Genomic DNA, 15,028 nt, shown 5'->3' on the forward strand with positions numbered 1-15,028 from the left:
TTCGCTGTACTTACTCCAAACAAAGAGCTGGTTTGCTAAACTAAATATTTAAGTAATCGCAAGCTTAGGTTTTCAGTTTTTAGCCTTGATTTTTTTTATAAATTTGTGGCTGATTACCCTTAAGCAGCATCTCTCTATGTCTGAATATGGAAATAAACTAAATAATAGTAATAATAGTAACAGTAATAATAATAATAATAATAATAATAATAATAATAATAATAATAATAATAATAATAATGCACAGGGAAGCTTTGAGTGGGTATAAAATCTTTGGGTAATGATGGAAACCATCAGTTAGGTGGCACAAATCTTTGCAGGACCTTCACTCTGCATCCCAAACTCTGCAGAGTCACTGCTCTGGGAGCAGAATTACAGTGTGGAATTTCCAGGCTGATTGGTTAATGAGGGGAGAGGAGATTTGGAACTCACCTTGCAATTTCCATTTTATCTCTGTCAGTTTTATGACACAGAAGCAGATTCAGGATGTGTTAATACGCAGAGTGGGCTTCAACTTTGCAGGTTCCAAATGCAGATGAAAGGCACAGATTTCAGTCCTTGGGTTTCCAGAGCAAGGGAAGGTTTTGGAGGTGCAGCTGGAAACATCTGTGCACGTGTTAAGAGCACACAGGATTTTGTGGATGGATGGATTGGCTTAAAATAATGCAGGGAATTGCAAATAATTGGCTTTTTGCACGGAAAGTGGGAAGTGATCTGCAGCATCTTTAGGCTTCTGGAAAGTTCCAGGCTGGACATTCTCCTCAGAAATCCCCACTGCTTCAGATAAAATTATATATGCCTAAATACCACCTTAAACCACTTACTTTTCAGAAACTATTTGATGTCTATAAGTCATAAGTGTATCCATGAAATGTTTATCCAATTATACTGTTAAAAATAAAGAGCAGAAAGAAACTCAGATTTACTTCGTAGAAACAAAGCCAGAATAGAAACCTAATGTTAATTTTAAATATCCCATACATTTTTACTTCATTTAATGAGTATTTTTATTCTTTTTAAAGGAATCTAATGGTTAATTATCTGACAGTGTTATGTTAAAAACTTTAAAATTATTTAGTATCATTATAAAAGTAATGTCCAGTAAAAAAGACTGTCATGATAAAAGCATTGGAAAATATTAATTATCTTAGGCAGTTTTTAATTACAGAAGTTATTTGCAGAAACTTTGCCTGTGTTAGGAAATTTTGCAGTGTTTTAATACAAAATGACTGAGGAGAAATTCTGACTTCCAGATAAATCTGAGGATTGCAGGTATTCCCAGTTTTTAGAGGATAAAAAATACTGATGAGAGGATTGTTAGGAAAGCTGCTGGGGTAGCCCAGCCTGTCTTTATTTCATCACAGAATCGTTCATGTAGAATAACAGACTTAGCAGTGCTGCTAAATGTCAAACCAGTGTTTTTTTTTAACTCTGTTTTGAAACCCTGCGGCACTGAACTTGAATTTTGTCTCTCTTGAACTTGCTTATTTATTGCTCAATACCCAAGTCATCCTTACTGCTGCATTTCCAAGTGCCTTGGAAGTCTTCCTTTGGAATTATCAGGATCCTGTGGCATTGGATTTGTCTTTTCCCCCTCCCATCCATTGGCAGGCTCTGTGAGAATGATGTATAAAGTCATAGCTTATGGCTGAGATAGCCAATAAATGCCTTTAAATGCTCTTGTGAGCTTCAGCTTCAGAACTAAGTGGCAACAAATAAAATGTACGATTTAATAAGCCTGGAGACTTTTAGATAAAACAGGAATCTATTGGAGGATAAACTACTTAAAATTTTCCTTACAAACCAAGCCAGTTTCCCTGAATGAAGCTGGTAGAGGCAATTTTCTTTAATTCTGACATCTCTACTATGCTTTTGGAACACAAATTTTAATAATACTTAGGTTTTGTTGCTTCCTATATTGTTCTGTGCATAAAATTAAAAGGAATCCATTCAATGTGATAAAATTCTGGAAAATAAGGGTTCTTTTCCCCATAACAGAACTTTGCAAGGAATAGCACCATTAACAGGAGATTTGCACTTGCACTAAAACCAGTGTAGACTTATGGGGTGAGTTAATAACTATTAACTTCCCAGTGGAACAAACACAGTGTAACAAGATAGTCCCTGTGAATTCAGAGTGTTCTGATCTCAAACATTTGCTGGGATTTAGTGGACTGGAAAAGATAATGTCACTGTGAAGAGAGTGATGCTGATTTCTCTCCCTGTGCTCTGCAGCTCTGGCTCTCAGGACGAGAGCAGGGAAGGTTTCTTTAGCATTATTTTGTTTTTTCATGAAAATCTGGGCAAGGCTTTGTCCCTGCTCCAGGGGCAGGAAGAAGAGCAGGATGCTGCTGAGGAGGGGTTGCTAGGAAAATCCCTAATAGTTCTGCTCACACTGTCCTGCCTTGCAGGAGTGCAAAAGCCACAGGACTTGCACTGGAAGGTTTTTCATTTTTATGGGACTTTCTGGTAAATAATTTAAAGGGCAGGTTGTTTAAAACAAGGGTTTAAGGCAGTTCCTTATTGGCATTACTGTTGAATACGAAGTTTAATTGTTCTTAGTTGACATCAGTAGGTTTTCTGGGTGTTTAAGGGGAAAAAAAAAGCAGGCAAATGACAGGGAAAAAGCAGTGCTGCTCTTTAGCTTTGACCAAGAGGGTTGTAAAACTGTCAGAGCTCTGCACTGAGGGAGCTGAATGCTGAGAACACAGAATCATGGAATGGTTTGGGTTGGAAAAGATCTTAAAGATCATCCCATTCCACCCCAGCCGTGGGCAGGGACACCTTGCACTGTCCCAGGCTGCTCCAAGCCCTGTCCTGCCTGGCCTTGGGCACTCTCAGGGATGATCAGACTGTGAGACCTCCAGGAACTGCTGCTGGTTTTGTTCATCAGAGATTTTCAAGCACTGGGTGAAGAGGATAAAGCAGGTAAGCAGGTCCCAGCTCCAGATCCTGCATCCTTCATTTTGCTCTGCAGATCAGAGCGTTCCCTTGGGAATGCAGGGGATCCTACAGAAGGGAGATGATGACAGTGACATTCTGGGGTCAGTGCCTGTCAGGCATCAGAGCCTTGTCAGCTCTTCTGCTTGGATCAGGGTTCCAGGCAGACAAGCTTGGGAGGGTGTGAAGTGTTGTTGAACAGCTCAGCTGGGTAATTTAGGTCTAAAACCTGACATCATTAGCAGGATGTTAATTGGGGATCTGTCAAGATGGGTTTCTGCACTCCACTGCTGGCAGCAGTCACCAGCAAGAGCTGTGTCATTTGTCACCTTGAGGAGCACATTCCTGAAGTTTCTGGTTTCAGGCAGGTTCTGGTTCTGCTGGAATTCTGAATTACCCATGTACAGGTGGATCTGAGTGTGCTGGTGTTGGGGAAATTGCACAGATCAGTCTGACTCGTGCTAGAGCACTGTACAAAAATTCCCATTAGTTACCCCAAAAAGAGTTCTAGTAGAACAAAAAGCTTCAGTTGCTGAGGGGAATTGCAGTCCCTAAAGCTGCAAAGCTTCCTCCAAGCTGGATCTAAGATGCTTTTGAAATCCTGGGAAGGAAGAGCCAATGTCTTGAGTGAGAGGAAGTTGTCTTAATCTCCCCAAATCCCAGGTTCTCATCAAACAGGAGGACACTGGGACAGGGCTGATGGAAATTGCTCATTCCAGGGGACACAGTTTTGGTGCCATGTGGGAAGAACTACGTGGGGAATGAAGAGGGAAGCAAATACAGTGTGGAATTGCAGGGTACCTTGCTCCCAGGTGTTGTGGAGCTGGGATAATGTGGAATAGGATTTTTAAATAAACCTGGTGTCTTTGCTCATGGCAGGGGGCTGGAATGAGATAATCCTTAATGCCCTTCCAACCCAAACCACTCTGTGATTCTGGATTTTAGGATGGGTTGTTTGTGATAGGGATGATTAGGAAGATTATTAAGGTAATAATTAAAGACCCTCTCAAGGATATTTTTTGGCTGGGGAAGGCACCACACCTGGCCACCAGACAGATAATTTGCATCATTTTTCTTGCGGCTTTGTGTGCTTTTGTTACAAATTGTGAATGCAGGAATGTACCAGGTTCTTCTCACCAACAAAACCACATGGATTGCTCTGGAATTCAGCAGTTTAGGCTCAGTCTCCAGAAGGGATCAGTGTTATCACTGTGAGCAGGCAGTTCAAGCATAATTTCTGCTGAATTACTCTCTCCAGCAGTGGGATGTTTTATCTGTCTCTTTGTCAGCTCCGTAGAGATATGGCTGTGTTTTATTTGCCGATGGCCTTGATACACAGAAATGTATTCAGCTGATCCACAAGTTAAATTTCTGTACTGGATATCTCCTCATTCATTCTCCTCTCTATTTGCAGGAGAGAATAATGAATATAATAGCAAAATGGGTATGAACAACCAATTACTGATGGTTGGAAGGAGACTTTGGGCCTGTTGTAGATTTTGTGCTTATTTATAGATAAATACACCAAAATTAAGGATTTTACTGAATTCCCTCTTCTTCCTTCTCCCAAGAAGCAACCAACCAGACCAGAACTACTTGTGTTATGAACTTTTAAAATACAGTCCTGAAGTCACACAGCTGCTTAAATGGGTTTGTCTTGGGCATCAGAGGGCCCCTGTTCCAGCTTTTAAAAAGTCATTTACACCATGGTTGGGCTTTATAAGCTTTGACCTCCCCAAAATTGGTCCAAGCAATGCAATCACAGCCTTGACATGAGAATTGGGAGAAAAAAATGGAAGAGGAGAGAAGGGCAGCTGTAAAACAAGCAGGAAAGGTGGGCAAGAGCACAAACAAGTAACTCCTTGTTTTTTTTGGTGAGCTTGTGACAATTCCTGCTCGCTCAGACCAGATGGAAAGAGCTTCCTCTGCTTTTGTTTTTAAACTGGTTTAATTCGGTAACTACGTGGGCTTTATTTATAGGCTTGCTCCAGCAATCATGGGCAGGCAAAAATAACAGCAGCAACCTGCTTCTCCTGCCCATGGATGGCACAAACATGAGTTAAAGCTGGGCTTTCTGAGATGTTTAACAACTATTTTTGATAAGGGCTGAGGCTGAGACCAGAAATCAGCAGCTCTGCGGAGAGGGACACGGTAGAGCTCCGGCATTTCCCTGCCAGGACAGAAATCTGTTGTAATGATTTAGAAGTTGGGATCTGCACCTAAACATAGCAAGACTTGAAGGTCTTCAGTCTTTTTAGTCCATCTCTGTTTAATTCAGACTTTGAAAATGGCCCTTACTCCTCTATGCTGCTCTGTATCAAACCCAGTGGATTTAGCTGGAAAAACTGGAGTAAAATCAGGCTTGGTGTCTGGTGCCGCTAAAGGGGGAGAAAAACGCAAAGAGGACACCAAATGTTGCTGTTTGATCACTGAATTGTTGTTTTTACATGCAGTTCTCTTTGCCTGGGAGACTTGTGCTGGGATGTCTTAGTGGGAAGCAGTTTGCAGGCACTGATCACCCTGACACGGAGCAAAAGCATGAACAGGGTGAAGTGTTCCAGGAGTATTAGGGGATCACTTTTCTGCCTGAACCTAGTAAAACTGGAGTAAACAGCCTCAGATGGGGATGTGCCACTACAACAACAGAATGCTCTGAGCACATTTCTGTGTGGTCAATAACAATTTAAAATCGAGTGTCAATACTCAGGGAGTCGTACCTGTGTGTGTTCAGAGGTTATTCAGGATTTTCTAAGCAAGCACCAGTTTTCAGGAGGCTGAATGTGGAGCTCCCACTGAATTTACTACTCTGAGATTATTTTTTTCCTTCAAATATGCTCATGATTTCATTTTCAGAAAGCCTATTTAATTTGCAAACTGATTAGTAAAAATACAAGGGAGTACTGGGCTATAAAATAGATGTGTTGCTTACATGTTTTTTAGTATCTCAGACAAATTTTGAGCAGTTCTTTAAACTGTACCTGTCATAAAGTAGAATATAAGAGCTTTTTATTAATAGCTAGTTCAGATAATCACATGAATTTTTTATGGGCTCAGATATTCTAGATTTGCTGTCATTTCCTCAAGTGGGCATGAATTATGGGACTATACATCCCTAGTTCTCCCTGTCCTGTGCTTGGATAAGGAATGGCCTTGAGACATCACAGCTCAAGAGCTCTGTGGAGGTATCCTTAGATTTTAGCAGGGATTTCTGGCAAGCTCACAGGTTTCCCTGACTGGTTTCCCCATCAGTCACAGCAAAGGAATGGCATGGCTAAGTTGGCTTTTAAATCCTGCAGAAGCAGACATTAGTGTTGGTATTTCCTTGCCTCCTGCCCAGTCCCTGGCTGAGTTTGGGTTTTTGGGTCCCCAGGCAGTGGTGCCTGGTGCTGCTCTGGGGGGTGACGCACGCTCCGTGACTCGGCACTTGGGCACTCCTGGGCTCCTTCACCACGGTCTCCTTCCCTGTGCTCCTCTGCACTGAGCTTACCATCCTCTTGCTGAGTTCATTACATCTAGATTAGAGTGTAGAATATGCAGTGTGTGCCCCTCGTGCAGAAATGCTCTGTCAGTGCAGTGGTTAACGGGGGGAACAGGCAGTGAGGATCTTACGAGCTCCTCGTTTGTGAGCTCAGTTAATGCAAGGGTGCATTGAATGCTTAGTGCTGGCCCTCTTGATAAGGAACTGAGCACTTTCTCTTGTGGTGCTCCTACCCAGCTGGATTTTTATGTGTCAGTCCCAGGGAAAAGCTCTGATTCCATCCAGGATTAGAATTATCTCGAGCATCTCGTTAAAACACACATCATTAATAATGACGGAGTCCTAAAGAACAAACATTTTTCATCAAGGGCACCATGACATCCTTACAAAAAAGCCCTAAAAAAAGATGATTTAGTATCAGCTTTCCCCATCATGTGAAGGGAGGATGCTTTCAATACAACAGCACCTTAAACTCTGGGGCAGGAATTTTGTTTTAGAACTGTTGGAATGAGAACAATTCAGTCTGAGTCTGGATTAGCAATTTACATTATGGATTTCTCCTGGAATCAGGGACCCTATGAATAGCAGAATATCACCCTCCAGGTGATAAATTAGTAATACCTGAGCCCTGAGATATTTTCATCTAAATATGAATTTTTAATGCTAGGAGAAGAACCCAGCTTTTAACTTAGAACTGTTATTTGTACTCAGAGGGAACAGATCGTTGTAGTCCAGACAGGCAGGCACGAGCAGGCTGGTGGAACACCAAGAGGCATCACACCAAGAGTGAGGAGATCCATTCTTCTCCCTGATTTCCTATTTTTACTATTGGTCTGTTGCCTTGGAATTTGACATTAAATTAATCCCAGTCCATGGCTAGGACATAGTTGCATATCATGTGATTATTTTTATTTATTTATTTAATTATTTTTAGCTAGGAGTTTTTCCATCCAGAAGCCAGATTTTAACCTTGATACATGCAGCATTCCTGGCAGCCTGGTAAATCCGAGCACGATCCAGCACTTAAGAGGAGGGGATAAATTCCCAGTTTATATCAGACTGGTTTGCCTTCCCTTTGCACTTGCCAGCATTCAGCTGGGGGAAAAAGAAATGATTCTCCGAGGCTGGGAAAAACAGGTCTTCCCAGACTTGCCGGTCTTAGAGCCTAATGAGTTAAATTCTCCTCCGTGCAGGATTTTAAGCTGCTTAGACACACAAGGTCAAAGCGAAGCGCTCCATTCCCTATTCCGACGGGCGGCTGCGAGGGGGGCACGGCTCCCTTGGGACAGAGCCCTCGGGAGACGGTGACATAAGCAGGGAATAAATTCCCCGCTCGCAGCCGTGCAAGCTGTCCCTGTTCAGCCGGGGCCGGCCATCCCCCCGCCTCCCCGGGCACATCCCGTGGAACTGCAGCCCTGCATCCCCTGGCTGCCGTAACTCCCGTAAACACGGCATTAACAGCGCCCAGGTCACGGCACAGGGCTTCGGCAGCGAGGGAGGCACGGTGCAATTGCAGAGCTCGGGATGCCTTGCACCATGCAAGGACTGTGACTTTAGGGATGGCTCCCTGCTACCTCTGTCCCGTTTTCCTACGGCGTTTCCACGGCATCCCTGATTTCTGTGTGGTCGGTGATGGTGATGGGGACTCGGGTGTGTTAAATCGGGAGAGCCCTGCACACTTCACTGAATAGCGGCAGCTTCAGTCCCCGAGGAGGATTTTTGGGTTGGTTGGGCTTTTAATGAAGTGCCGTACTGCAAGTTCAGCGATGAACACATCCCGTGTTCCTCCATCGTCGCTGTACGGACACTTCATTAGGATGGCTGAAGTTAATAAGCAGCGGTAGTTCCTCGCCATCAGCCATGTGAAAAGCCAAAGCACTTCGTGCATCCTCCAAAAATCCTCCGGCTACCCCTCTCCCCTCCCAGGCACCTCTGGAAGGGAAGCAGGCAAAGAAACGCTGGTATTTTTCTAGAAGAAAGTCGCGTATCGGGATATTCTTTCCTTATCTGTCACGAAAGTTATTGGATGCAGGAGCTGTTCGCAGGCAGGCACATACGCTATTGCATAACGCTGGCGCTCAGCTCCAGCCTTTCTCCTCATCCCTAGGAAGTTTTCCGCCGGTAGAAGCGGCGGACGGGCGATTTCGGGGGCTCGGGGCGAGCGCCTTACCTTGTGCTTCCTCACGCAGAAGCGGCGGTCTGGGCGAGCATCTCCCTCCAGCCGCCGGGGCGAGCTGGCCGTCAGAGCCTGGGCGCCGGGGCGCATCTGCCGCGGAGCCGCCGAGCCGCCGGAGGAGCCGCAGCCGCCGCCGCCGCCGCCGCGCTCCCCCGCTGCCCTCATGGGCTGCGGCGGGGGCTCGCTGTCGGGGGGTCCCCTCGGCCGGGTCCCCGCCGAGGGGAACTTGTTGAGCGGGACCGGCGGGCGTCCCCCAGCCGGGCGGGAGCGGGGAGGAGGAGCCGGGGGCCGGGCTGGCGGCGGGGGCGGGCGGGGGAGGTGGGATGGAGCGATGGAGCGGCGGTGCTCGGCGCCGCGCACAAGGAGGGGAGAAGCGCGGAGCTGGCGCTCGCAGGCTGGCTGAGCAGCTCGTTTTATTGTGTCTTTATTGCTCTGGTTCCCCTGCGCGGGGGTTCAGTAATAACAGAGCCGTGCACCGTCCCCGCGCAGCCCGGGCTTCCAGTCGCGCTACGGGAGCGATGGAGCAGCCGCAGAGTGGGTGATGCTGATCCATTGGGAATTTCAGCGAAGCGCTGGGTTAAAGCTACACGGCTGCCTTTTATTGGGAGGGAAAGTGTTTAAGGTGCTAAAGGAGTAGCTGCTCCCATTTGCTTTTAAACCTTGTATAAAATGGACGCGAGTTCGGAGTGAAGCAGTTTGGCAGAGGAGATTGATAATCGTGATCATCTGCGTAAAACTTGAATCACATCTTTCCTACTTTTCTCTCATTTTACAGAGGGTTTAGCAATGATGTTTTGCACTTTTAAAAAGCAAAAAGTTGGAAGTCAAATAGGTCGTGTGTATTTTACCTGAGTGCTAGACAGAAAATGCCATGAGAGGCATGAGAATTGGGAGTTGGGAAGCGTTGGGTCTGTGCTTCATTCGGAGGTTCCCAGGAGTTTTGCTGCTCAATACTTTCCAGCAGGAAAGTCTACTAGCCCGGGTGCCAGCAGGTGTGGGCCACGGAGTTCTCTGTCGCAGCACTGCCTTCACCATGAGGGTTATTGATTTAGGGGGTTACTGAAGCGACCCCTGATTTGAACTGGCAGATGAGAGCGGCTGGACCAGCCCAAAGTGTTCCAGCACGACCCCACGGCACAGCAGGCAGGGCCAGGCGAGCTGGGCGCTGGGTGAGTCCGGCCACGCACGGACACGGTGCAGCAGCAGCAGCAGCAGCCCTGGCCCCAGCGCTGGGTGTGTTTGCAGTTTGGGCTGAGCATCCCCGGCCCCAGCGCTGGGTGCGTTTGGAGTTTGGGCTGGGCAGCCCCGGCCCCAGCGCTGGGTGTGTTTGCAGTTTGGGCTGAGCAGCCCTGGCCCCAGCGCTGGGTGTGTTTGCAGTTTGGGCTGGGCAGCCCTTGCAGCGCGGCATTGCCCATCGGTGCTGCCAGCCCGGGATGGGGCTGGGCAGGGGCAGGGGACCCGCGTAGGTCCGGGTGGCGCCCGGTGTGTGACATCCGTGGGGAGGGAGCCCCGGGCAGCCCGGCATCGCGGTGAGGCTGTGCAGGAGCGGTCGGAGCAGCGCTAGGGAAGGCAGGCAGGCAGTCAGCAGAGGGCAGCCCCGCCGCTGTGCCTGTACCTGTGCAGGTGCTGCCGCTGCCCCTTCTTTCCCTCTGCTCCTTTCCCTGAGCGAGGGTGCCAGGGCAGGGCTGTGCCCTCCTCAGCACCCACTGCTCTGCCCCGGGTAGGGACTGTCACACAGCTTGGATCACACTCAGCATCTCTCATGGTATTTTGTCAGATTTATTTTTTTTCCAAAGAACTTCAATATCGACCTGCTTATTGATGCAACAGCAACCACCATGCTGTTATTTTTTTTTTTTTTTTCTTTTTGTTTTTCTTTCCAGCAGTGCTGACTTGGTGTATTCCAGGTCCTCTGTGGATTCCTCTCTACGAAAATAAATGTGGTTTTTGGCTGCAGCCTGGATACAGACGTGGGTAAAATTACATGGTAGGGTGAGCACGTCTGAAATAACACAGGCTACTTCCTCAGAGCCAAGAGATCAGTGCTAGGAGATGCTGCTGCTTTTTCACAAGCTGAAAACGTGAGTTTATCCAGCCCGTGATTACTGGAAGGAAATACTATAACTTGATATCCTGAGTGACTTGAAAGGAGAATCTGTCTGACAGAAGCAGCAGTTAAACATCATTCTTGTCTTCTCCATAATGATATTTAGAAGCTGTTGTCTCAAGGCTGATTAGTCTTGCACAGCATTATGCATATGCCCCACTTATAAACTGTACAGCATCTTGTGCAGGTTTTTAGGGAATTAAAAAGCACTTTCTGATGTGGACCAGATTCATGTGTAACTGCTGACACCATTGGTGTATACAGGGATTTTTAAAATCAGGGTTTGTGAAAAATGAAGTGTTTTGTGATTATCATGCTTCATGTTACTGTAACAGCACATAGAGTAAATACACTGGGAAATTGGAAATGCTTCATCACCCATTTGTCAATATTTTAGCCTTTCAAAATGCTGAGCATGACTGTTGCATAATGAAATGTAGTGTTGAAGAGATGCTTGAGCTTCAACCTGAGAGGGTGCAAAGAGAAAAGAGACAATTAATTGTAGTTCTTTTAGGTTATAAATGTATTTCTCGCTCATGGAGTGTCCTACCCTCCCAGATTGGCTTTTTCTCCACTCAGGGAGGAGTGAGCCCTGCTTGGGGCTGCAGTGACATGTGCAAATGGAAGTCCTGCCTGGGGATTCTGGGGGCAGTGGCAAAAGCAGGGCTTGGAGAACAGTGAGATGGATTTTTAGTGGCATTCTCTGTGGAGAAATACACTGAGGGGCCCTTTTCCCTCACTGCTAATTGCACCATAAATTCAGGGATGCACCTGTGTGTGTGTTCAGAAATATTCATCACACACAGCCTGGTGTTACAAACTCAAGGTTTTACCTGACTTTTTTCCTTACATTCAGTTTCTGAGGACACATCTGGGTGACTGTGGGAGGCTCAGCCTGGCCTGTCCTCCCCTCACTCAGGTTTAGCTCAAGGACTGCCCCAGGAAATGCTGTGCCTGGGGGGATTTTTTTGCAGAGCAGCTGCTTTGTGGGATTATGCTCCTCTAGAACACGCAGGTCTGACAGTGGAACACTAAAATGTGATTTTCTGGAACAGTCTGTGAAGCTCTTGTGCAGAAAAGCTTGGATGCAGCTCAGGGAAAAGCATGTGGCAGCCAGAGCTTGAGTTACCTGCCAGGTGTTTGGTGACCCCCAGTGTGGGGAGGGAGGATGACAAACCAGCACCAGTGGGATTGTCAGATCTATGTTAAGTAAATTATATTAGGAGGCATAATTTAATTCCCAACACTACATTCCTGAGCTGGGTTTGCAGGGATATGAATTCCTTAGGACCAGGCTGATTTATGGCAGAACTTCAGAACTTTCCACCTGTGTTGGAGATGAAAGAAGGGTGAAGTTCACTTGATTTGAAGCAGAGCTGTGGACAAAGTTCTGCTTTTTCTCTCTGTAGTCACTTGGGACCAATGCTGCCACCCAGCCTTTGCTAAAACCAAGAATATTCACATTGCTGAACCTTCATTCCCATTAATTAGGTGATTATTTCCATGCCTTTAGATGATAACTGCCTGGCTTTCTGGGCTAAATTGGTAATTAATTTATTTATTTCCTCCCGCCTGCCATTGGAACAGAAATGGAGGGATGTTAAATATGCTCCTCTGCTCCAGCTGAGGTGAAGCAAACTTGGCTGGAATTTCAAACAGTCCAATCCTGGGAGGGGCTCCTTGCTTTGGGGCAGGATATTTTCTGCTTGGCTGTGATGCAGAGGAAAAGGTCTCTTGGAGTCATGTTTGGCAGAAATTTGGGAGATTTGCTGGGGTGTCTTGCTCCGTAACAAGTCTTTTCCATGAGCTTGGAAAATTCATTTGAGCCTCTGCTGATGTCAGTTCTTTATACATAAAGTGCTAATTCCACATCTCTTTACTTAAAGGAACATTCTGAAGATAAAGTGGATTTAAGAATATGTGTCTAATACCCATAATACCTGTGCACAGCTGAAATATTAAACAGCTGATTGAGGGAACTGCTCTTTGTGGGTTTTCTGCTCAGAGAAGAAAAATGCTGAGTAACCTCATTAGCTCTGATGGTTATTTCTGTGCTTCGTTGGGATAAGAATGAGCAGGATTTAGTTCTCTCTCTCAATTTCCCATTGTACAGATCATTGGAAGAAAAAATGGAACAGCAGGTCTCACCAGCTAAAGCTGAGATTTTGGGTTCCAGTTAAATGCTGTCTCATCAGGAGCCCGAATTGCTGGAGATGTTTATCAAGAAAATCTGCTTTTTCTTGGGATAGGAGTAGGAGTTTTGTCATATTTTCACTGTGTTTATAGTTCAGAAAAGTTTTTTTTCAGCACACAGATGTTTTTGGGAAGGAAACTGAAGCGGTGATTGGGAAGCCTTGGTGGTTCTTCCAAGGGTGGGGAGTCTGAGCTGCTCTCGCATGGTGTGGCATCACTTCCCTGATAAAGATGTTCTCAGTAGATGCCAAATTCTGGGTCCATTTTCATGCAGCCTGTACAGTTGGGAAATAAATGAGGGTCTGGGAGAGTGTGATGTATGAGCCCCTAAATGGCTGCATTTTGTTCATATTTGAAAGGCAGTTCAGGCTGTCGTCATTACTGATGACTTGTGCTTTTAGAGCCCTTCTTTTTGCATTTCAGAAATCCTTTGTGCCCATCTGAATAATAAATCACCCTGTTTGATTTGCTCACTGAGAGCAAATGGGAAATTACATCCTTGTTAAGATGTCTTGAGGAACTGGAAATGTAGGGAAATGTTTTTAAAGGAACATTCTGCCAACTTCGTTAATATTTTGCTTTTTCTCATTTATTTTATGACCTTCCCAAATTCCAGGGTTTTCTCTCTACTTTATGGCAAGGGGAAAAAATCCTGCCCTGCTTAAAAATAAAAAGCAACGAATCTGATCGTACTTTTGATTGCCTTTAGACAAATGGTTTCAGATTTAAGCACCTAATGAAATGTGGGATGAGCATGAATTCCAGCTTCAAATTCAAGTTATGGGCAGAAAAAAGGCAAATCCAACAAATAATGGGGATACTTGCATCTGATTCCTATTTGCTCCTTGGTGGAATAATATATTATTTATACAACATTGATTTCATTAGATGGAGGATTTAATGCAACTTTTCTGTCAAATGGAGAACATTCGATGTTATAAAGTAATGTAAACTCCCCAAGCCTCAGGAAGGTTTTCTCATTTGAAATATTGAACTATTTAAAGTTTGAACATAGCATAAAAATCCAGACTTTTATGTGCTTTTGCATGTTGCCTTCAATTTAGAAGCCCAGGGAGCAACCTGCTCCTAATGCATAACAGAAAAAAACAAATTAAATGAAATTAAATGTGTTCAACAAATGAAAAATGAAAATCCTACAAAATTATGGAAGAGGGAAATAATGAGCAGTGCAAATAGAATTAAACTCACCATTTCTATTGGTGCTCTAAACCAAAATTAAGTATTTTGGCCATAATGTTCAGAAATGAACTCTTTAGTGTAGTTTCTAAAATCCCCAAGCAGGTGCCAAAATAAAATTGCTCTTAATAACTTTGATACATGACAGGGAAATATGATGGCAGTGAATAAAAAGGGGATATAAAGAGGCAGTTTGCAGCATCATGGGCACCTAAAATTTAGCCATATGCTCACAATTAAGAGCTTCTCCTCCCTTACTTTTTTTTTTTCTAAATGAAATGACCTAGAAACTTGCCTTGTGCAAACAAGAATATGCTAAATTCCTCATTGACTGTGCAAGGACCTAATTATTTTATATATTAAAATGTCTGTGACTGAGTTTTACCTTAAGAAAGGAACAGAAGTTATTTTGAAAAGTCTGGAAATCCTAAAAGCCCAAGATATTTCAAAAAGTCGTGTTCTGAAAAATATGGGGAGCCTGATAATGACATTAAATGAGTTTACAATGACAGCAGAGGCCACATGAAGTCCTTCTTAATCCTTGGTCTGTGGCTCTTCAAAACACAGTGCAGGAAAAATGGCTCTGGCCTTTATGGCTTGGGGACACTGAATTAAAAACCATTCAAAGCAGCACCACATTTTGATTTTCTTCAATTTTTAAACAAGTTCAGGACTTTAAATATTAATACTTAGCAGTGGTTGAGGAGCATAATTAGCAGCTGCTTTATATCCAAGGGATGTCCATCAGTATTTCAGGAAAGCCCAACAACTGGAAGGGCTGTGGGGAGGAAAAGGATGAAATCTCTGAAAAACCAGAAATAAAGTTATAATTTGATAATAATGTGGCACTTCCTCAATTTACTTTTAGGAATTCAAAGCAGTGCCCTAATAAACGGAGTGTACCCACATCCTTCCCTTCTGAGCAGCCCTGTGCCCA

At 44.8% G+C, this 15,028-nt stretch overlaps 2 protein-coding genes across 3 annotated transcripts in view; one reads left to right on the forward strand and one right to left on the reverse strand.

The window, feature by feature from the left end:
- INSYN2A (inhibitory synaptic factor 2A) overlaps positions 1–8,684 on the reverse strand; it is a 40,947-nt gene extending 32,263 nt beyond the window's left edge. Inside the window, exon 1 of the mRNA XM_058028593.1 lies at positions 8,589–8,684. The gene's annotated coding sequence lies outside the window, so the exon portion shown is untranslated. The remainder of the gene's footprint in view (positions 1–8,588) is intronic.
- The window catches only part of DOCK1 (dedicator of cytokinesis 1), a 279,185-nt gene that overhangs the window by 125,434 nt on the left and 138,723 nt on the right, over positions 1–15,028 (forward strand). The gene's annotated exons all lie outside the window — the stretch shown is intronic.

This window comes from Melospiza georgiana, chromosome 8 (assembly GCF_028018845.1).
Source record: "Melospiza georgiana isolate bMelGeo1 chromosome 8, bMelGeo1.pri, whole genome shotgun sequence".
NCBI lineage: Eukaryota > Metazoa > Chordata > Aves > Passeriformes > Passerellidae > Melospiza > Melospiza georgiana.